Genomic DNA, 24,380 nt, shown 5'->3' on the forward strand with positions numbered 1-24,380 from the left:
TTGTGAGGATTTACATAAATGGTTGCGGAATCAAATGACCCAATAAGAGTAGAGGATAAACATCTATCATCCTCTATTATCGAACATATAATTGAAACAGGTCATAAGATTGATCTTAACTCGGCTTTTGTAGTATTGTACAAAAGTATAAAAGGGCGTATATACTAAGGTTTATTGAATCTTTAGCTATACGAAAATTCAAACCCCCTTTGTTTATTTAAGAACAGTTTGCTCTTATCTTAGACCTACCCTGGTAATATTAGCTTATTATCCAGAGTGATGAGGTTTCAAATTGTTTTCACATTATTTTCTTTATTACTTTTGTCTCCTCCTACTCCCCCCATTTCTCATCTATTTGAACTTTTATTCTTCAGATATAAATGTTCTTGACAAGTATATAATGTGTGAGATCAGACTGTTCGAAAGGTATCAAGCTAATCTATATCACATAGCTCTGATAATCTTCGTCTTCTTATTACACTATAGAAAGTAATAGTAAAACCTGTATATGTGTTCAGGAGGTCATAATTGATTATTTCAATTCAATACTAAATCTAATGAGTTGGTTTCAAAACAAAACTAAACAACTTTTCTTTTTGTTTTAAGGTTAACTGTCACGATACACCATTACTCAATATGATTTATTTTGAGAAGTTAACTTCTGTGGTATATTGATTTACATAAACGTATAAGTGATTGAATAAATTCCAATGATCTATATTAGATAATCTGTATTCGAAATTCCTTTCTATTGTATAACTTTATCAAGTAGTTGCTATGTTGCATAATATATAAAAAAGAGATGGAACTAGCACAATATTTTGATGAATGTAAACGTAGCAACTACTTGATTTTCGAATAATTACATTGATTATTGAGCCGGCATCCAGCGGTGTTCATGTCTAACTTCAACTAATCCACGAAGTTGAGCGACACATCCACAATTGTCATCTGTGAGTTACTATCTCAGTGGTCTAGTGATTAAGCGCTTGCGCGAGAGACTGATAGGTCGTGGGTTTGAATCCCGCGAGCGGGATCGTGGATGCTCACTGCCGAGGAATCCCACAATGGGAAGAAACAGCCGTCCAGTGCTTCGGGATTTTCCATGATGGTCTAGCTTCAATTGACTTATGATCTCAACTATTAAAACTACTGCAATCTCCATAAAACCGCTTCTGATACTAATCAACATATGCTCACTAGTGACTGGCTTCAAGATGTATATCCTGGTGTTCTAGTGAGAAGCAGTGACCAGTGGAGTTCAACCGGGTCAGTTGTGAGATAGTAATTCACTGATGACAATGGTGAATGTGTCGCTCAATTTTGTGGATTAGTTGAAGTTAAACAATAACACCGTTGGATGCCGGCTCAGTGGTCTAGTGGTTAAGCGCTCGCACTTTGATTATTATTACTCAATGTCAATTTACAATCGATATGCCATTATATAATTATCACGTAACTTATTTACTCGATGAGTATTATTTGATCATTCTTAACCATATATATATTAATGTAGGGCTATAATTAAAAAAACTAATTGGAAGGAAATTCCTTCGCTCGATTCGTTCTTTTCTTATTTACCTATTATCAAAATGGGAATTTTCACTAAATGAAATAGTTTCTGTTTCTTATTTCTTGATCGATACTGACGGTAAATATTGAGTGATCAGATAGATATTAGCATTTCAGAAGTTGACACTTATTCATTGATTCAATGCACATTGCCAGCCATCACGCTATGACCAATTATAAATTTTTGTAACTTGTAAGATGAAAGGTCGTAAACATTTCATAAACGCACTTGAATAGGTTATGCGACTAATAGGCATAACGATGTGTTAGAATGGTGGTTGGAGGTAGTCAACAGAAAACTCTTGAGCCGCGTTTCGTGCTATTCGGCACTCGTCAGCAAGCTGTACCTGTAATACGGAGGGAACTGGTGTTCCCTGACGGACTCGATCCCGTGTTACCCAGCTTCACAGTCAGATACGTTGCAACTGGGCTATTCGGGCCGCGACCGACTTCCTGTAGGACTGAGATGTATTCACAATTGATTGATCACTGGGTGGCTATCAAAATCATGTGTGTCAAGTCCTCCTTAGTGTAGACTGAATGCTATCGACCAAGTTGCAATGTGGCTACTAGTCTAAGTGACTTGACATTGCGTACACTATGTTGAGATTAGATGGTGGTTGGAGGGAGCACTAGTTCCCTCAAGTCTACGGGTACACCTTGCTGACGAGTGCCAAATAGCAAGAAACCTGTGTCCAGGTTTTCCAGTTGACTACCTCCAACCACCATTCTATCTCAACATAGTTCACGCAATGTCGATTCACCTAGACTGGTGACCACATTGTAACTTGGTCAATAGCATTCAATCTACACTAAGAAGGACTTGACATACATGACAATGATCACCATCGAGTGATCAATCAATTATGAATAATAATGTGTTAAAATAAACAATGAAATAGAGAAAAACAATTTGTTGAAATATCTAAATGTCAGTAACAGGTAGCTCAAATATTCAAGTAGATCACGCGGGGTATTTTTCAGATTTATTTATTAGTTTGAATGAATGAATGTTAAAATTAAAGATTTTTTGAATAAACGGAATACACCCATTAAGACATTGAATAAGAAAGATTAGTTCAGCAAAGAGTTCCCTTTTCGGCGAATTCATTTTCAAAGCTGTACAATCGCAAATATATACACTTATTTTTACAGGATGATAATAATACTGATAATTAACTTGTTATACATGGTGACAGTGAGGTTAAACAAAGAAAGATATTAAAATAAAAAATTTTAAAAACAAAGTTTAATAATCGTTTGATTGTTATTGGTTTAAGTATTCATCAAAAGATAGATAAGGAAATTATTATTGGGAAAGGATGGCTCAGCATGATAAGATAAAATGTTGAAATAGAGATAAAATGTAGTCGGAATGATCGTGGAAATAAAAACAAACCAGTTGGGGGTTGAAGATTTAAAGGGAAGATGGAAGGTGAAGCAGATGGCTGTAAAGGAACAAGAGTATGAAAAAGAGAGAAGAAAAATTTTAATACATTAAGACCATGGTAAAAGTAGAGGTTGTACCAGTCTCTTTTGCACACACAATTCTGGTTTTTCCAGATGTATGGCTAATGCTTCGGCAATGCAAAGAAGATGCAGTCTAATTGTCTTCGGAAGACTTCTACTTACCTTGTAGATGACTTTGAACACAGAGTCTGTCTTGATTGAATAACCTGTGTTAGATTATAGAACTTCTCATTGAGGCGTTACCTCCTCTTTTTAGCCACACCGGACAATGTTCTTGAATTCTTTAGGATAAAGTACGCATCGAACGACCTATATACCTAGCTCCACAAGAGCAGGTAAATTGGTAAATGCACATTGAGTTGGTCAGATGTGATAATTTGTCTTTCAGATTATTGATGAACAATGATCGGCTGGAGAATAATATTCGCAATGTTGCTGTGAAGAATGTTCTTTTTAAGGAATCAGAAATTCTCCTCTTTAAGATATATGTGACTCTGTCACCTTTGGAGTCGATGTTCATGTATAAAGTTTTCTATTCTACTGTAATTATTTGTGTTTTTGGCTTCATATTATTATCAATGAATATCGAAGGATACCCGTTTTTGATAAGCATCTCCTTTAAAAGTCCCAATTCTTCGTCTACGATCTCGGGGCTACAGATTCTTCGTATTCTTGTAGCGAGTGTTATTATTAGGTTTCTTTTTCGGCTGATGGGAACCCAGCTGTGGAAATTTGATAGTTGACCATTCCACATGTTCTTCCTGTAGATAGATCTTTATAAAGTACCGTCTTGCTTTCTTGTCATTCCCACATCAAGAAAGTGAATATTTTGTTTGTTTTCAACTTCTAATGTGAATTTTATTGTTGGGTTGAAATTACTAAATGTCTTTAGAAGATAACTTAAGTCATATTTTTGATTGAGATCATGAACCGATTGATGTTAGACCACCACAATTGAAAACCTGGAAGCACCGGACGGCCGTTTCGTCCTATTGTGGGACTCCTCACCAGTGCGCACCCACGATCCCGCTCGCAGGACTCGAACCTAGGGCCTTTGGCCTCGCGTGTGAACGCTTAACCAACTGGACCACTGAGCCGGCATCCAATGGTGATAATTTCTAACATCAACCAATCCACGAAATTGCGCGACCAACTTCCGTTGTACTGAGGTAGATACCTGTCTCTACCCAACAAGGATTAGCTCCACTGGTCACGGCTTCTCACTAGAACTCCGAGAATTCCCTCACGAAGCTAGTCACTAGTGAGCACATGTTGATTACTAGTATAGGGGTTGTGGAGATTATTAAGTTTTTGATTGAGATCATGAACCGAAACCGAAACCGAAACTATCACCACTGGATGCCGGCTCTGTGGTCCAGTTGGTTAAGCGAGACCGAAGACCCTGGGTTCGAACCCCGCGGGCGGGATCGTGGATGCGCACTGATGAGGAGTCCCACAATAGGACGAAACGGCCGTCCAGTGCTTCCAGGTTCTCAATTGTGGTGGTCTAACATCAATCGGTTCATGATCTCAATCAAAAACTTAATAATCTCCACAACCCCTATACTATTAAGTCATATTTGTTGTCACAAACGATAAAGATGTCATCTACGTATCTTTTATACAAGTGAAGTTTTTCTATAATCGCTTTCAGTTGATTGTTTTCTAAACTAACCATGAAATAATCTGCAAGTAACGGACCCAGAGGGGATCCCATTGCTATACCGTCCTTCTGTCTAAAAATCTTGTCATTGAACATAAACTGTACATTGCAAGTGCAGCGCAGTAATAGTTCTTTTCTTTTAAAATATTTATTTATCAGTTAGAGCTATATATATTTACTCCATAGAAATTATCTAACTCATTTTCTTATTTATTTTCAATACAGACAAATGATAAAATATGAAACGGATCATTGATTTGTATACTGATATTTTTAAATAAATAATTAAAAAAAATTTTATTACAGGAACAAGTGAACATATAATAAAACTTGATTGGATTATACAAACATATTTCAAGGTCATAGAAATGATAAAAATCCGTATATAGCGGGGAAATTTTGTAACAACTATATACACCATCTGTGTATACAATAACCTTGATATCTTTTCAAGGTTACCGAACATTTTTGTTTCACCATATTTGAAAGGAAAACAATCAGTTATCAGTAGTACATTGATAATTGATTTTTTTCTTCTTAATTAAGATGATACATTAATACTTCTCAATTAATCAATGATTTACAATGATTTTCCTTTCTATCAAATTGTATCTTTTACATTTTAATGTTTATATTAAAAGTGAAAAATAATTTCGCAATTATTTTTGTTGCTTATTGAATTCAACTTTCTTGAGTAAATACAATCGTATAGTAATTGTAAGTTTTATTGTTTCCTATATTTATCATTTAATTGTTATATATATATATATATATATATATATATGTATATATATATGAAAACTTTTTAACTGTTCAATATTTTAATAGTTGAGATTATGAGTTCATTGAAACTAGACCATTATGGAAAACCTAGAAGCATTGGACGATTGTTTCGTCTTATTGTGGGATTCCTCAACGGTGCATATCTACGATCCTACCTCGTAGGATTAGAACCCAGGATCTGTGTGTCTAGTGTGCAATTCAGAGTATTTGGTTTAATGGAAATTGGTAAAAAAAAGTGAATATCTGTTATTACCTTACTTTTTAAAGGACGCTATAATTTATACGAGGAATTTTAGTTGGATAAAGAAAATGAATGTTGAATATATGTGAATGAAAAAACATTTCTGAATACTAGTTTTTAATCCAGTTTAAAAAGTGTAACGTCCACTTCATAAAATCAAAACTGTCAAGGGATTCAATATCTAAACACTTTTTCCTAGTTATTCACTGGTTTCATTATTGATAGGTTTTTTTGTTAGATGGAAATGATTTATATAGAAAGGCGGTTTTGTGGAGATTGTAGCAGTTTTGTGTAGAATGCAAAATATTTGTTGAATTTTAAATAATCATTTTAGATTAAGTAAATATTTCATACAATTGGTTCCCTATATGAATTTAAATAAAGCCAGAACTAATATGGATACAGAATAATATGAATTCATTATATTTAAACTACACACTCCCCTCTTCACTCATACATTTCCACTCACTCACTTCTTTTAAATTAATTTCAATAGTTGAGATCATGAGTCAGTTGAAGCTAGACCACCATGGAAAATCTGGAAGCACTGGACGGCCGTTTAGTCCTATTGTGGGACTCCTCAGCAGTGCGCATCCACGATCCCGCTCGCAGGATTCGAACCCGGGACCTACTATTCTCATCAAATCTTGCTTAATTATTACGCAATCCATCTTACCAGTTTTTTTAAATTCCAGGAATCTTGTACAAACCTTTCATTACCTGTAAAATTATCATTCAATTAATTTTATCTGTCTCTGAACTTCAATCAATTATTAGATCACCTACCCCTCATGTTTCTTGATCCTAACATCAAATGACCTCCGACCTGTTCTTGCATATATATATATATATAGTTATTATTGATAACTTTTATCATTCCAATTCTTTACATTCAATTATGTCAATTGTTTCACACTATATTTTACCTCAATGTAAAATTAGAATACATATTCGGTTGTAAGCACCTGGTGAGAAACAACGTAACATAGTGAATTCATATTATTCTCCATCCATGTTCGTCCTGGCTTTAATTAAGTAAATATTAACTATTTGACAATTGTTAAACTAAATATTGGACGATTATATTGTTGATTAAATAATGATTTTATTAACTAGAATTTGGTGTTGATTGTTAATTAAATAACTTTCTGACTAGACATTCACGATTATTAAATGATATCTATGTAATTTTAGTTTGTATTTCGTTATTCTCCTACAAAACAAATTAGGTAGTTCGATAGTATTAAATAACTATTTACTGGGGAACTTGTGGGAAATAGATAGCTGTTCTGTTGTAGATTGTGACTCCTCACTAATGAAGATTAAAATCTGAGATCTTCAGCTTTTACTGTGAACATTAATTTAATTAGACCATTTAATCAGAATACAGTCACTGACATTTCAACTCAACTTTATTTAAAACATTATTGATATATATATATATATAGCATCGAATAGATGTTGCATTCAACTCTGAGTTGACTATATTCCATATTTTTGAGTTACAAACTCAGTGGTCTAAAGTTATCGAACTTTGAGGTTTGAAGTTTTTAGAACCGACCATTTGACAGTGTTCCGAGTGTATGCTACTGAGGAATTTGAAAATGTAATGACTGTTATCTGGATTTTAGTAATTTACTAATTGAACAAAAAAATGATATGCGTAAATGCAAGGGAATGATGACAAATAAAGACTTAGAAAATGTAGCAAAAATAGATTCAAGTTTTTGATGGAGTTATGTTCCCTAAGCTACCTGAAGTTTGTGCTGATTTTGTCGTTCATTTCTACGATCAAGCCATCCAGCTGAGAGAACAAAACTCTATCAAAATCATCCACCTGAGCTACAAATCTTCTCCATCATCTCATAGACTCAAGTTATCATTGAATATACTGAGTTTTATATGTTTTACCAATATGATTTAATAATTATATTTGCATAAATCGAACTATGTAGTAAAGGCCATTAACTGACCAATAAATGGATATACATATACAGTCCAAATTATCATAAGATTAAACCTCCATAACCAGTAAATGTAATTAGTTTACTGATTTTTATGATTAATCCTTCCTAAAAAAAATACTGTTAACTATCAGAAGTTAACAATACATCGATCAAGTGTGATAAAGCCGAGCCGTGTATCGTCTTGACAGTACGTTTTCCTAACCACGAAAGGAGGTGTTCACTAACTGTTTGGTTCAGTTGTCTGGTACTACGCCCAGTATAGCTTTCTCCACAGGAGCAGCTGAATTCGTTGATACACATAGAAGTGGCACAACCAGGTAACCTATCCTTTAGTTGGGAAATCACCATAGATCTGGTCGAGTACAACAGACAGAGGTCGGCTGCATTAAACGTTCTATTTACTGCTCTAGTCAGTCTATCACGTAATACATTATTAGCTATATCTTCATTGAAATGCAGCTTCAAGAATATCTATTTCAGTAAGAGAGACTAGAGACTTTAAATTTCTATGTTTGTCCTGTCTAAACGAATGAACAAACTCTAAGGAAAAGTATCAAAGTGAAAATATATCTAAATAGTTGTTTACCTTTTGTAATATAATATAGATCTATAAAGCATGATAAATTGTTGTATTTTGTTGAAAAATTCAATGTTACATAAGTAATTGGATCATTTCAAGGTTGACATAAAATCTTTTATTTCAAAATTAATAACTGGTAAATAACCAATCTTGTTGAATCCTCATAAGTAGCACAAATACTTACAAGTTCCACTATCTGGTTTTATTTGTATTATGTCAGAAAGTATTCATAAGAGCTGTGTACAACTTAGACAATAATTATAGGTAACATTTCTAATATATATTTTGCTTATAGATTGGAAAAAACTACTTATAGTAAGTAGTTACTGGTTTACCACTTGCCTTTTTGAAGAAAGCATTTAATATTATTATAGGAAGATTTGTAAAGATGATAAAATTGTTAGTTTAAATCACGATCTAATCTTAATTAGATCACCATTAAAAACACGGAAGCACCATAAGGCTGTTTCATCCTGGAACGCGATTCCTCAGTACCTTCGATCTCAAGTAAACGCCTACAATATGAACCAGTGACCTAGGATCCAACTGTGTCAATGTCTAACTTCAATCAATTCATGATATTTCGCAACCCTCGTCCATTGTTTAAAGTGGATAACTGTTTCACACTCGTAAAACTTCAACTAAACAATTTATGGTGTCTTACTAAGATTCAAGAATGTACATCCTGAATCTAGTTACTAGTGAGCATATGATACAAACAATAGTTAAAATAAGTTAAAACGGAGTTTTTATGTTGGTTTTTTCTGTCATAAAAGTCATTCTTATATACTGAAGATTTATAATATTTCATTAGGCCACTTACAAATAAGAAAGGTTATTAATACCAGTCAGTCTATTCGAGACCATTCTTCTTATTGATACGCTTGTTATACATTTGATTTATTTATTCTCAAATCAATCCTAATGTAAAGTATGAACCAAGTTTCATTTTGCACTTTTGTAAAGTTTGTTGATAATTGAATAAATTTATTTCAAATTTTTTATCCATTGTCTGTCCTACACAACTGTTTGTGAATCTGATATTTTTAAAAGTTCAAATGCGCATTACATTTCTAAGCAAAACTTTATTATTTTATGAACATTTATACCAAACAATAGGTTATTAAAATTTTATAATTTATATCCCAAAAATTGTACGTTAAACACTACAATCTTGAGGGGACTGATGCTCCTTAAAGTACTAGATCCCGTGTCACCCAGCTTCACAGTCAGATACGTTACCACTGGGTGGTGATCAGTGTTATGTGTGTCAGGTCTTTCTTAGTGTAGATCGAATCCTATCGACGAAGTTGTGGATAAATATCAGTTCTACTAGAGGTCAGTCGCTGCCCAGATAGCCCAGTGGTAACGTCTCTGACTGTGAAGTTGAGTGACACGGGATCGAATCCACCAGGGCGAATTAGTTCCCTCCAGATTACAGGTGCACCTTGCTGACGAGTGTGGAATAGCAAGAAACCTGTGTCCAGCGTTTCCTGTTGACTACCTCCAACCACCATTCTATCTCAACATAGTTCACGCAATGTCAAGTCACCTAGACTGGTGACCACATTGTAACTTGGTCGATAGCATTCAATCTACACTAAGAAGGACTTGACATACATGACAATGATCACCATCGAGTGATCAATCACTTGTGAATATATTAAACACTGCATGACTTTTGAAATCATACCAGTTAATTTATTCAGTTGTAATGCCAGTAGATTTAGAAGATTTAAACAAACATGTTTCCTTTTAAGAAGTTAATCTCAGTGTGTTAGTAGCTTCATGACTGAAACTATTCAGATTAAATTTATAGTCGAAATATATTTAACATGTTAAACTATACTTACTTTCTTACTTACTTACATACTTAATAACTTAACTTTCCTACACCTGTTACTCCCAGTGGAGAATAGACCACTGATCAGCTTTCTCCAACACACTCTGTCCTGAACCTTACTTTCTAGTTCTATCCAATTATTGTTCATTCTCCTCATATCTGTCTCTATTTCTCGGCATAAGGTGTTCTTTGGTCTTCCTATCCTTATTCGGTCTTGAGGATTCCGAGTGAGAGGTGACCCCGTGATACAGTTCGGTGCTTTCCTCAATGTGTGTCCTATCCACTTCCACCACTTCTTCCTCATTCCTTCCTCCTCTTGAATCTCGTTTGTTCTCTCCCACAATAGGTTGTTGCTGATAATGTCTTACCAAAGGAACACAAGTATTTTGTGTAGACAATTGTTGATAAACACTTGTATCTTCTGGATGATGGGTTTCGTAGTTGTCCAAGTTTCCGTTCCATACAGTAGAATTGTTTTGATATTTGTATTGGAAATTCCGACATTGATGTTGGTTGACAGACAGTTGTTTTGAGTTCCAAATGTTCTGCAGTTGCAGATATATGCTGCTCTTGCATTGTCGATCCGCACGTTCACATCTACATCAGACCCACCATGTTCATCAATGATGCTGCTCACATATGTGAGGGTTTTTATATCCTCCAAAGCTTCTCCGTCAATTGTGACTTGATTGGTGCATGTTGTGTTGTATTGGAGAATCTTACTTTTCCCTTTGTGTATGTTGAGATCTACTGATGGTGAGGCTGCTGCTACACTGGTCGTGTTCTCCTGCATTTGTTGTTGTGTGTTCGATAGGAGGGCCAGATCATCTGCGAAGTCTAGATCATCCAGCCGCATCCTAGCTGTCCACTGTATCGCATGCTTCTCCCCAGATGTTGACGTCTTCATGATTCAGTCAATCATCAGGAGAAAGAGAAAGTAAGAGAGAGTAAGCCACCTTGCCTGACACCAGTCTTTACTTCGAACGAGTATGTGAGCTGTTCTGCATGCACGATTTTTCAGTTTAATCCAATATAGGAATTTCGTATGATATTGACTATCTTCTGAGGCACACCATAGTGTCGAAGAAGCCTCCATAGTGTTGTTCTGTTCACGCTATCAAATGCTTTTTGGTAGTCAATGAAGTTGATGGAGAGTAATGAATTCCATTCAATTGATTGTTCCACAATGAACTATACAGGGAGTATTTAACCAAGTGTGATTTATTGTTTTATGTTTAAGTATTTATTTAACAGTGGTCTGAAACCTAGTGTTGTACTTCGGTTAACTGTTCACGTTTTTATTTTCAAGGTTTATATGCTTTATTTTAATGAAATATTATCATGTAATTCAATACTATTTACATCATTTGAATGATAAAAGTTTGTTGTGCATAATTTTCACCGTAAACACATGAGATGTGATTAAAACTACTTATTACAAAGGAAAAATTCATGGTCTCATTAAGTTTTATAATTTTAATGATTCTATTGAGTGTCATATTTAAAAATTTATTACACCTATTTTGATCTGCATTGCCTAGTAATATGAATAGCCGTCAGATAATAAGTATGACTGAAAGTTGAGTATCTTTACTTAATTATATTTTTAAATGAAAAACGGTTATTCAGCTTTTATCAGTCAAATAAGTGACTGTGATAGGATAAATATCGTTGCATGATCTCGGCAAACTTACATAGTTACATTGTGGTGTATGCTACTGATATCAACAGATGTAAGTAATATGTATCATTGGTCGACAGTGAAGTTCTAAGCAAAGAGAACGAGAACAAAGAATGATTGCTGTGGAAACGAAAGAACAATAAAATCTGAGACAATTGATTCACATTTTGCAAATGAATTATTCGCTGTATAATTCTCAGATTTTACTAAGATATTCTGTAATTTTGCATTCAAATACATTCGATTATTCCCACTTGTATTCACGTTCATTACAATATTACAATGTAATGTTTGACTATTCAAAGCTTATCGAATGCTCGATGAAATTTAAAATATCTAAAATTCAAAACCACATTAATTGACTGTAGTTTGGTGCTTATTTCAAGTGTTTATATATTAACTATTTCGTTCGATATGTTATTCCCTTAGTAATTAGAAAAACAAAATCAACATAATTTATATTTAATCAATATTATATATGTTTATATAAGGTCATTTTTTTCCAGGTAACTGTTTCACTTTCAAAAGTTGTTCAATGTTGGATAGAAATCATTATTATATAGTTTTATTTTTTATTTTTTTATGTCAGTCATAACGAAACAACTAAGAAATTACAATTATTAGGTAAGAGAAACTAGGTTATATAGCTAGAATATAATATAGGTTGATTGATCATTTAAAATAAATTTAGTGAATAGTTAGAACGGTTTCTTTGTTTTTAGATTGGTTTTTTATTACAGACTGATATAAACTAGTGAACTATTGAAATATACATGGTAGCGTATAGGTATTTCTTCTTGAATTTAAACTTTGTTAAAAACTATACTGATAAGATTGAATTTATGCCTCAACATGTTAAAGATTTTTGATAATGATTTAAAACTATTCAAAAATGTATTTGTATTTTCAGAAGGGGTTTTTGTGGAGATTTTAGTAATTCCAATAGTTGAAACCATGAGTCATTTGAAGCTAGACCACCATTGAGAACCTTGGAAGCACTAGATGGCCGTTTCGTCCTAGTATGAGACCCCTTGGCAGTGAGTATCCACGATCCCGCCCCCGCGAGATTCGAACCCAAGACCGGTCAGTCTTGCGCGCGAGCGCCTAACCGTTAGACCACTGAGCCAGCCGGCATCCAACGGTGCTAATGTCTAACTTCAACCAATCCACGAAATTGATCCACCGTACACCATTGTCCTCAGTGAGCTGATATCTCACAACAGACCTGGTTGGACTGCACTGGTCACTGTTTCTCACTAGAACTTCAGGAAATACCTCTTGAAGCCAGTCACTAGTGAGCAGATGATTATTATGAGAATGGGTTTTTGTGAAGATCTTAGTAATTTCAATAGTTTTGTATTTGTATTTGTCATTGAATTTATGTATCATGAATGAACTGTGTAAATGTTAGCATTAGCTATATTTAAAAAGCAATTAGTCCCTTTGATAAATTTCGATAAAGTAATAAGAAGACGGATATTATCAGAACTATGTGATATATTAACGCAATACATTTCGAACAGTCTGATCACACATTATATTCTTGTTAACAACATTTATATCTGAAGAATAAAAGGTCTACTAGACTGGAAATGGGGATAAGATGAGATAAAGATAATATTAAGAGTAATAATAATAATATGAACACAATTTAAAACCTAGTCATTCTGGATAATAGTTTTGATAATCTTCGTCTTCTTATTACATTATCGAAATAGCTATATTCTTTGCTGTTACAAATTCAGTGAAGGTCGTTAGTTAACAGATACTGTAGATTTAGCTATCATTGATGAAAATTTACAGAATTAGCTGCTTGATTCAAACAGTTTATGGAAATTAGTTTTTAATGTACAAATGGACGTAACGTTACAAAATAAACTGACTTCTAATATGGAGCGACAATTCAACAAGGAAATTCATAAGCGAAGAAGAAAAGTGGGTTTTGCGAAATAACTTACATGTCTCGACTGAAGTCAATGAAATAAGAAAAAAACACAATTCATACAGTATGTTATAAAGCAAAGTAACTGTTATATCTTGGGTTCTTTTGTTATGTCTGACATGTCGCCCCTGTTACGCATGTAGTTTAAGCTATTAGAATTCTGCCATATCCACAAAATCCGCTGTACTTTTAATGGCAGAATAACTGCCTCATACTCGACAACGTTGAACCACACTGGTCTGAGCTTCTCACTAGAACTCCGAGAATCACCTCTCCAAGTTCATCACTCATAAACACATGATGATTATCAGTTACCCACCAAAGGTATTTAAACGTGGTCGCGTAATATCGTGGATTGATTGAAGTTAGAAATGAACAACGTTGGGTGCCGGCTTAGTGGCCTTGAAGTTTGACGTTTGCGAACGAGGCAGAAGGTTATGTGTTTGAATCTTGCGTTCTGGATCGTGGGTACCTACTTCTGAGGAGTCCCAGACTAGGACAAAGCGGTCGTCCAGGGCTTCCAGATTTCCAATGGCGGTCTAACACTGGCCGGTTCATGATCTTAACATTCAAAAATTTCCACAACCCTATACTGAAAATAAGAATAGTTCCCACGTATATGTCATTGTAATGGCATTTTCATACTTCTCTTGCGGATCTCAAACTTTTATTTGTAAAATATTTGTTAAAAACGTTTAGTTGAAGATATTATGTGATTCACATTTGTCTGTTCTTTCCTATATAAATTGGATACAATCACTGAAACAAAGCAAGGAAGATAATATCTGCAGAATACGGCGAATTCATTATCCTTATTCTCCAACTATATACATAATTTTAGAATTGAATTGTTGAGCAATAACAAGTTGTGTATGTAGTCTAAAAGAATGTAAAGATTAAAGTCCTAAAAGTGATGGCCTTCTTATAATTGCTTAAGTTGAAAATAACTCCAAATTCAGTCAGTCCGTCAGTCATAACGTTGAAACTTGTACTTATGTACATCAGTTTAAGCTGTCATACCCAGTTAGCACAGAGAGATGAAGTTGTTAGGGTGAATCCCAGAGTAGTAGAGGTAACAACGGCATCAGTGTTAATACGAAAGATTAAGCGTGGAAGATACTAGTGAAGAAAAAAATATAAGTTGGTGAAATAAAGACAAACGTTATTTATAAGGGATTTAGAATCTCAGAATTTGAGAAAAGAAAAAGAATGGATATACCTGCTCCATTGTAAATGATTTTCAGTCATGTCTTTCAAAGTCTTTAACTACTGTTTATTATAATCACATGGACCACAACCACGTAGTTTCCACCTATTAATCAACATGACAGTCCATATGTCAGCGACTTTACGGACTGAAGCGGTTTTTGTTTGGTCGCACCTAGCTTTCACCTAGCCTGCTTCTACACCAGACAGCGTCACCAGTCGAGTTAGGCGGTTGTTGGGAATACGCAACACACGTTCCAAATATCTCAGTTAATGAAGATCAACTTTTTCATCAGTCATTTTGGCATCTTTGCCCTGCACCCTTTCTCTTACCATGTCATCTCTTACTCGGTGGTCCCAAAATACTCAAGTTAGACAAAGCCAGTCGAGTCTTCTGAATCTGTGCCGAGATTTAGTCAGACACAAGACCATCAGGATTGATGAGACTCCCAAGATAAGTGAAACGGACGATACGTTCAACTACTGCACTTCAGATCATTGACTTAGGCGCCGAGGCGGTAGTGTCGGTTGCTGTGTTAAGCCCACATAGTCTATTCTGACTTCCAGATAAGCCAATTTGTTAATTCTTCCTAAATCACATTCTGACCATGTCAATTATTCGCTTATTAACTTTGACTGTTTTTATATGAGAGTATGTGTATGTACATTTCATCCTATTAATCAGATATCTGTAACTTATTTTGTCTGACTACAAATATTGATTAACGCTTGACTAAATCGAGTTGGCTCACACTCCTCCACCGCGCGTCATTTTGCTCCGCCCTCTTCATTTCGCTTTCTTCGCCTCGTTTCTCCGATCGTTTGTCTGGATCAATGATTTTATGAAATACACGTATTCGAAATCGATTCTCGTATTTGACTTATTTAATTCCGTTATTCACTAACGCAATTCAAGTCGGTGACTATATACGAGAATTGACTACATGTATATTTCGATAGCGGTCAACATACGGTATAACTGGAGTTAGATATCAAACCACCAAAAGGCATGACAGTCGTAAAGCGAAATTTTGCATTTGGAGCGATAGAAACGTATCCCGAACATGCTTGCACTGTTGCTTAAGGTGGTCAGAAAATTGCGTTTTATCCGCACCTTCACCACGTAGAACTACATCAATTGGGTATTCTTAGTTAACAAGTGAATCTCTCGGTAGTAGGTCAACCCCTGAAAGTCAGACGGTGAGAGTTTTATTTCTAAAAACATATATAAATCTATCTGTACAAACAAAAGGATGCATATTGAAAAGGAAAAAGATGGGTTTCTACTAAATTTTATGAGCGAATTCCAAAATAACTACGTCTTCAAAGAGAAAGCTTCACATAAAGTTCATTACCATGCCGAGTACGAGACACGTGATACAACGTAAATTTAACGAACTTATTCAAAGTTATCAATTCTACGTTAGTAAAATTCACAGAAGTCATATCAATTAAAAGGCTTAAACCTGACAAATGTATTCAAAAATGATAACATCTCGTCCACTTTTTTTCCAAACTGATTGTAATTACAATCTGATGAGATAACCGTGCACATTCACATTCCATTTCTCAAATTTTTAAAAAGAGATTTTGTTGTATTAACCAATAAAATTACCGTTATATTCTATATCTATCACTTTAAGTAGTTATAAAAAGATCCTGATGTTTTTCATATAATACCAAGCTATAAATTTAAAATAATTAAACATATTAGCTTGTATATAACGGATAAGGAAACAACTAAGTACAATGAATTCATCGTAATCTGTAAATAGGTGAGATTATAATTTATAGACAACCTTTGAACGACTCTAAAGAGGCTTTGAGAATGTCTATCTACTGACTAGGGCTAAATGAGGTTTGTAAACCAGTGTGAGAAATTCGAATTATGATTCACAGTTGATGTCTAAGGTTAGAAATTAGATTTAGGTTTTTCATCACGAACTGATGTAAGTTAAAATGCCAAGACTCTATTTAGCCAAGTAGACGAGTAAATTTCGCTCCAAAATCCAAGTCCTTTTATCGTAAATCTGATTGGTTCATCCATAAATTATACTCTCGCCTTTGGCAAATTCAGTTTTAAAACTGTACACTTATAAAAATATACTTTTATATAATAATAATAATAATCAATAATATATATGTAAATCATAATAATTTATTAGACACTATAATAATACCACGAAATATGTTATTGTTATTTAGAAACTGAAAAACCTAGTTTTTAGTACTTGAATGTCATACCTTCAAAAAAAGAGGTTGTCAAATAAGATATCATAAAAGTTTGAAGCTGATATACAATGTAATTAGAAGGAGTAGATAAAACTAGAATAGATTGATTAAAATTAAACTATCAATAGAAAAGAAGATAAAGTTTATGGAAGTTGAAAGTTAAGATGAAAGTAGAAACAGAGTTCAAATAAATTTCATTTCTATATCTAATTATTCATTTTTTAAATGTATGAAAAAAAAATTCAGCAATCTAAAGTAGTGTAGTAACTCTCTGTCTTAAGCATATTTCTACCTATTTCATAAATGACTTTGAACTCCGAATTCGTTATGCTTGAATAATAAATGTTCATAAGGTTTCACATAATTCTATTTTCTACCCTTTTTAACTAAACGACTCTATTCGTATAGAACTTATGCTGAACTACTTATCTACCTAGCTGCATAGAAAGCAAATGTATTTATAAATGCATATAGAAATGATCAAATGAACAGCTTATTCTTTAGATTATAATAATAACAAGACAACTAGACAATACTCACCTCTTAAGACATTTAAAGATCCTTTATCTTCAACTTATCTGAAACTTTGTCACATTTGAAATCAATATTCATGTATAACATTTTCTTTATTTTTTGGAAGTTTCAGCTTTATATTCCTATATTTTCTGTTTCTTTTTTTTTAATGATTTAACAAAGTAAATATGATAGACCACCCAAAAATAATTAAATATTGATCAGTAACTTGTAACTATGGCAAATAAATTCATTCACACTCTTTAATATTCTATTTAATTATTTCTAAACAGGTAACTATTACCTATACTAGTAATCTGGTAATTTTTTTAAAAATGGTATGATACATTACAATTCCGAATGATTTTTATATTTTCATATTTTTCTAACACACATGCACACACACACAAAATTACTGAACATCATAAAATGTAAAAAAGAATATTGTTTAACTACAAGTGAATGTCACTTTTCTTTTTACCATGTTGATTAACAAAACATAATTATAGTACATAAATCAATTATATAATTTAGTAAAAGAATTTTCATAATTATTGTAAGAGCATATGATTATTTCCTTTATTATATAATCAGAGAAAAATAAGATAAATCGATTCATATTGTTGTTATCATTTCAAAATATCACAAAAAGAGATTATTTAATGGCCTTGAATCTGACTTCAATTAGATCATGAAGCCTAGAGTAGTTTTTGTGGCTTAAGGGAGATGTACTTGATCTTCTTTATTACAAAACTGTACGAAAGTATGATAACAATATCAATGCATATGAATATCAATTACAGTTGGTGGGACTGACTTGAATGTGATGAACAAGAGTGTATCTTTGAGAGACCAGCTCTAAACTCTATGCTCTGGTATATTGTGTGATGGGAATAGAATATTAATTGCAGTAATCGAATAATGTTTATGGGTAATGAATGATGCAGAATGCAGTCATGCACGTGGACGTATAGATGAGATGATTGCAATCGTTACTAATCTCCTAGTAGAAATAAAGGCATCCACAGACATAATAGGAGGCAATATCGAAATGAAAAATGTATGGTGTGATAACATAAAAAATGACTTCAACTAAGTGAATGGGTGTAATATTAGGCCAAAAATGACATGGAAAATATGGAACGATTTCACTTGGAGCAGGATAAATTTACGTTATTGAATTATAAAAATAGTGCAGTGAGTTTCGAGTGTCATAACGTGAATATAATGTTCATAAAACTATAATATGATGGTTAAGTGACGCAAGTGCGTAAATGTCATAATTTAATGTCAGTACGAACAACAATAATAATTCCGCATTAGGTGGTGATATGACATGAATGTGATAATGAGCATATGATAATTATTTGAATTATAATGGAACGATCTGTCGGATGGATACATGAGAAAAGTTGACATGAGGACAAAGTATCGATAAGATAATACCATTCGAGCATGTCTGTGTCGTGCTGCATAGCCTTTGTTGACTGCGTCAGATTAGAGATTGGGCTGGCTTCGCTGAGTTTGTACATCAAAATTATTTTTTTAAGCTTTATTCAATATTATATTTTTGGTACAATGTAGAATTTTCAGCACAAAGTATTTCAACAAGTTTCCGTTCCTTACTTTTTGGTTGATCCTGACGGTAAATATTGAGTGGTCGGCAGCTAGATGTTAGCAGTCCTGCAAATGAACATCTGAATAATGTACATTATTTTCGCTGCATATTGCCAGTGACCACATTATCTCTCATCGAGCTTTTTGTAACTTTGACAACGAAAAGTTGTACACTTTTCAGAAATGCACCAGGATAGGTTATGCGATTAACAGACATAATGATATATTAAAACAAACAGAAATAGATAACTTTTTGAAATATCTAGATGGCAGAAACAGGTAGCCCAGATGCTCAAGCAGGCCGCCTAGAGTGTAGAAGTTTCTTCAACGACACAGATTGCTGTGTTAGGTTAGTCGGCGGCGGGCTCAATACTTTACTGGGGCCCTTCATTTTGACGTCAATTATTGATGGGCTCACCACGTTTGTGTCCCGTTTGGTCTGGAGTCAGATAATCGGCCATTAAAGATCACTTAGTTACTTATATTCGATAGAGTATAAGTATTTAGAACAAATGTTTTGTGGGTAGAAATATAATCCAGGACGCTTTTCTTTTCCTATTTAAGACCTGACAATGGGATATATATGCATCTCAGTATCGATATTTATATTAATAACCGAACCCGTTCAACAAATTAGTGGATATCTAGATTCAGTAATTTAATGAATAACTCATTGATGTTTAATGGAGTAAAATTCTGGGTTCAGATCTCAATGTGAACGCTTGCATGGTGATCCAACCACATCTACTTGATGAGTCTCAAATAAAACAAAACGTCAGTTTTTTTATTCCTCTGCTAACAATTATCCAAATTTAAATAAATGTTAGCTATAAACATTCGAGTATACAAATTGGTTATTTTTCACTTCAAACTGAACCATGGTTAGAGCTCGATTTAATTTGCTACATTAAGCAGTTCATTGAATGCATTGTTACTTTATATATTCATCAGTCATAATTCAGTAGTTTACAACTTAATTTTATAGTTTTGTAGTGAAAGAGAACACAAGTAGGGACAATCGAATGTAACTGAATACAACATTACAAAACATCTTAGTAAAACCTGACAATCATACAGTAAATACCTCATTTGCAAACTGTCAATCAATTATCTCAAACTTCACTGTTCCTTCTACAAAATGTTAATCAATCATTTCAGACTTCATTGTTCGTTCTTTTCCACATCAATTATTCTTTGTTCTCGTTCTCTTCCCTTAGATCTTCTTAACCTTCTGCCTCTAGATATTTCGTCTTCGATTAATAATACATACTACTTATAACTGTCGAGATTAGTAGCACACATTACAGTTTTAATTTTATTCGTATGAAAAATCACTTCTAAAAAGCAAAGAGGTTAATTTACATGAAAGGATAATTTTCATTAATAAATTTATCAGTTCATAAATGTTATGTTACGTATCACATCAATTTGGTAGAGATCACATGTTAAGAGAAAAAGAATGACTTAACATGATTGGTTAAATGAGATTATTTATAGTATTTCAATCTTCTCTTTTAAAATGTCCTAAATTCAGAATTAAAACTACATTTACACTGTACAGATTACTGATAAACAGATTCAACAAATCTTTGTACATCATAGCTTTGTGTGAATTGTTTTTTTAAAAAGATAATGTTAGTTATTTCTAGGAATAGATTATTTAAATGAACTGATATGGTATGATGATATGTATTGATTCAGTGACTGTAATCATAAACTTGAACTAGTCAGGATGGAAGTTACACTAAATCTGATGTTTATCAGTAAATATTGTTAGTTTTTATTGGCTGTGCTTCGTCAATCAATCACCTTTGTAATTGTTATTAAATAAATTTTAACGGTGTTTTAAATCAGAAGGCAATAAGAAGTGGCAACTATAGTTTATTAGCGGATAGCAAGGATAATAAAGGTATAAGCACATCGAGTGAATTTGAGGCAGAGAGGCGAATGTGTGTGTGTGTGTGAGCAAATACAGAGGCAAATTTAAAGTCAAATCGAATTTGAGCACGTAAAGGCAAAGCAAAAGCTAATAATAGGATTCGCATCCATAAATACATGGGGGAGAGAATAATTCATCAAGCGATATTCAAGCTATTAACATTTTAGCTAGAGTCTGTCATATAATCAAGCGTGCACGTTTATACAAATCTGATAGTGATCATAATAGTACAAAGGAAGTTGCGAATTGTTACTATGCGAATAACATTGTCTGTTAAGTAAGTTAATAAAAGGGCTAAACCAAAATTAACCATAATCGAAATTGGTTGTAGGATAGTTACTACAATTTTCTGATGGTTATCAAGTACCTAACTCGGAACTATTTACAATTTAACTTCATACCATGATTCACTATTATTTTCTTCAAAAATATCATGAGATATTACTAGTTTCTCATAAGTTATTATTTCAACAATGTTTAAGCTGACTTGTATGACATTTTCCATAGAAATTCTGTTTTATTTCTAAGATTATTACATGTCTTGCATAGAACTTTAATCCGAACACTTTGATAAGTAAAGTAACGTATAAATCAGTGCCGAAATTTCTATTTGAGCTCAAATGTTGGCAAAAGATTCAGCTAATATTTGTCTGCTTAACGTGATTTTATGTTCGCGTTAAAAATAACTCTTATTTCCTGACTAGAATTATTCAAAATTTAGTGTTCGGTTTTCCCTTTGATCTCCCTCTGAATTAAAGTTGGTGATACATCAAAATATGGTTTCGAGGTGTTCATTGTTACTTATGGCTGTACAAAGATCAAAATAACGTCATGGTCCGAGAGATATTGTACATCTAATGTTAAATTCTTTACTGAAATGACTACAATTGTCATGTATTTTGTGGAGAGATTCAAAACCATTATTTATTAATAAATTTGTAACACCCATCATGCAAACATTTATAAAGTACATGAACATGAAATAATTTACTTATCTTGGGCATCTCTTAATGGTTAACGGCATCCTGGGACCGCTATAACTGTTTAATAGGATTTTTCAGGTATGGGAGATAGAAGTATCTGTTCAGGTGAGCTTCATTATTTAGTGATTTGCTCCATACTATATCATAAGTGTGAAATGGGTGGGACGTGCGTTCCCAATGGTAGTCAGTCGCTTACCTAGGCGTACTGTGGTATCTAGAAAAGAAGTAATTGGAAAACGACTAGGAATGAGGAAGTAAAATGACTTGGGATCAGTTGATAAATCACTGAATATCCATCAAAACAGAAATAAGAAATCCAAACCTCCTGAATTACGTCACAAGATGATGTTTGGAAATTATATGTAAAATGTCTTAAATCAGCCACAGTGGTAAAGATGCGTACTTTTTCAATTTTGTTCTAAAAGTTAAATACTTCATTACTCCGTCGTTTTTATTTCTCGATTTTTTTATTGACGTTTTAAATTGTATCAATTATAAGTAATTTACCATCATTAAATTTGTTATTATTTTATTTCAGTCTCTGTACAAACAGTACTCTTGGTAATCGATCTAAAAACTTTGTTTACTGTCCAAATTCAACATGTCTTATCGATCAATAATTTGACAAATGTACCTAATCTCCCAAACTACATCACTGCGTGTCCATTTTGACGTCACAAAACGTTGTTAGTTTTTACCTAGTAAATGTGATATTTTATATTGCTTGTCATAAAAAATGTAACCATCAAAATACATCCAATTTATTTAGGCTCTCTCACAAGATTGTTTGTAAACTGAACCTACACTTGTATCAGGTAAACATGTCCGTCACATCAGTGTCACAGATATATATATATATATATATATATATATGATTTCATCTTTGTTTAAAATTTGGAAAGCGTTAAATTTTATAATAATCTAAGGTAACACTATTTATTTAGCTTAGTCAGTAGGTTTACTTACTTAATTAATTACTTACGCATGTGAACCCTAATGTAGAATAGCCCGACGACCAGCATTCTCCACCACACTCTGTCCTGGACCTTCCTTCCTAGTTCTATTCAATTTTTGTTCATTCTTCTCATGTGTTATTTGGTCTCCCTCTTTTCCTTTATTATTATTATTACTAAAAACCGTTCAGTCAATATAACCTAGTGTACATAATCTGTTATTAACTTACATAGAACACATTTATGAGCAGAAAACAGTTGTAGCATATTAGACAAAATGTTTAAAGGTATTTTTTTATTAGCATGGGATTGTTGAGATTATTATGTTTTTGATTGAGATCATGAATCGATTGACGTTAGACCACCACTGAAAACCTGGAAGCAGTGGACGGCCGTTTCGTCCAATTTTGAGAGTCCTCAGCATTGTGCCTCCACGATCCCACTTGCGGGATTCGAATCCAGGTCCTTTGGTCTCGCGCGCGACTTTACCTCTAAATAGCAATAAAATACCTAAATTTCACTGCAATTGGAGATAATATGATTGTACCAGATTATGAGAAACAATTTAGTTTAAATATATATTCAATATACAGTTAAAGGTTTAGGTTGAACGTAATAACTTGAAAGCGAATTCGAGCTAAAATACTTAATTCGAGCAAATCTTTTCGATATTTTTTATTCAGATTTACATTACTGTATTGTATAATGATTTCCATTGTTAGTCAACAAGTCTTAGTAAAAGATCAATGACTTTTAAAGCCCAGAAAATGTATATTAAGCAGAACTGAATCTATAAAAATAGTAAAAAGGTTAATGGATGATCAAATTATTGGAAACATATCGTACTAAATTCATTGTGTATTGTTTGTTTGAATTTTCCAATTGATGTTTAGCACTGCACTCTCATTGGCATATGTACATACTGTACGGATTGCCTCGGTTTTACCATAAGTCACAAGCATTATAAGCATAGATAGATGGTGGCTAGCAGTGGAATCCAGTTTGACGCGCGTTTCGTCCTATTTAGGACTCGTCAACTGTATATACCTAGTGTACAAATATATTACACAATTCTGATTAACTACACTTTCTCAGTGCTTTATTTAATTTTGTCAAATGGTCTTTTTTGCATATAATTTCACTAGGTTATTATTAAATCAGTAACAATACAATGGTTTTGATTATCTTGTGATAG

At 33.3% G+C, this 24,380-nt stretch overlaps 1 protein-coding gene across 1 annotated transcript in view; it reads left to right on the forward strand.

Annotated features, from left to right (window-relative positions):
- Positions 1-5,106: 5,106 nt before the first annotated feature.
- MS3_00010298 (uncharacterized protein) overlaps positions 5,107-24,380 on the forward strand; it is a gene marked incomplete at its 3' end in the record, with an annotated part of 193,824 nt that continues 174,550 nt past the window's right edge. The window contains exon 1 of the mRNA XM_051218657.1: positions 5,107-5,422. The remainder of the gene's footprint in view (positions 5,423-24,380) is intronic.

This window comes from Schistosoma haematobium, chromosome ZW (genome assembly GCF_000699445.3).
Source record: "Schistosoma haematobium chromosome ZW, whole genome shotgun sequence".
In the NCBI taxonomy this organism is placed as follows: Eukaryota; Metazoa; Platyhelminthes; class Trematoda; order Strigeidida; family Schistosomatidae; genus Schistosoma; species Schistosoma haematobium.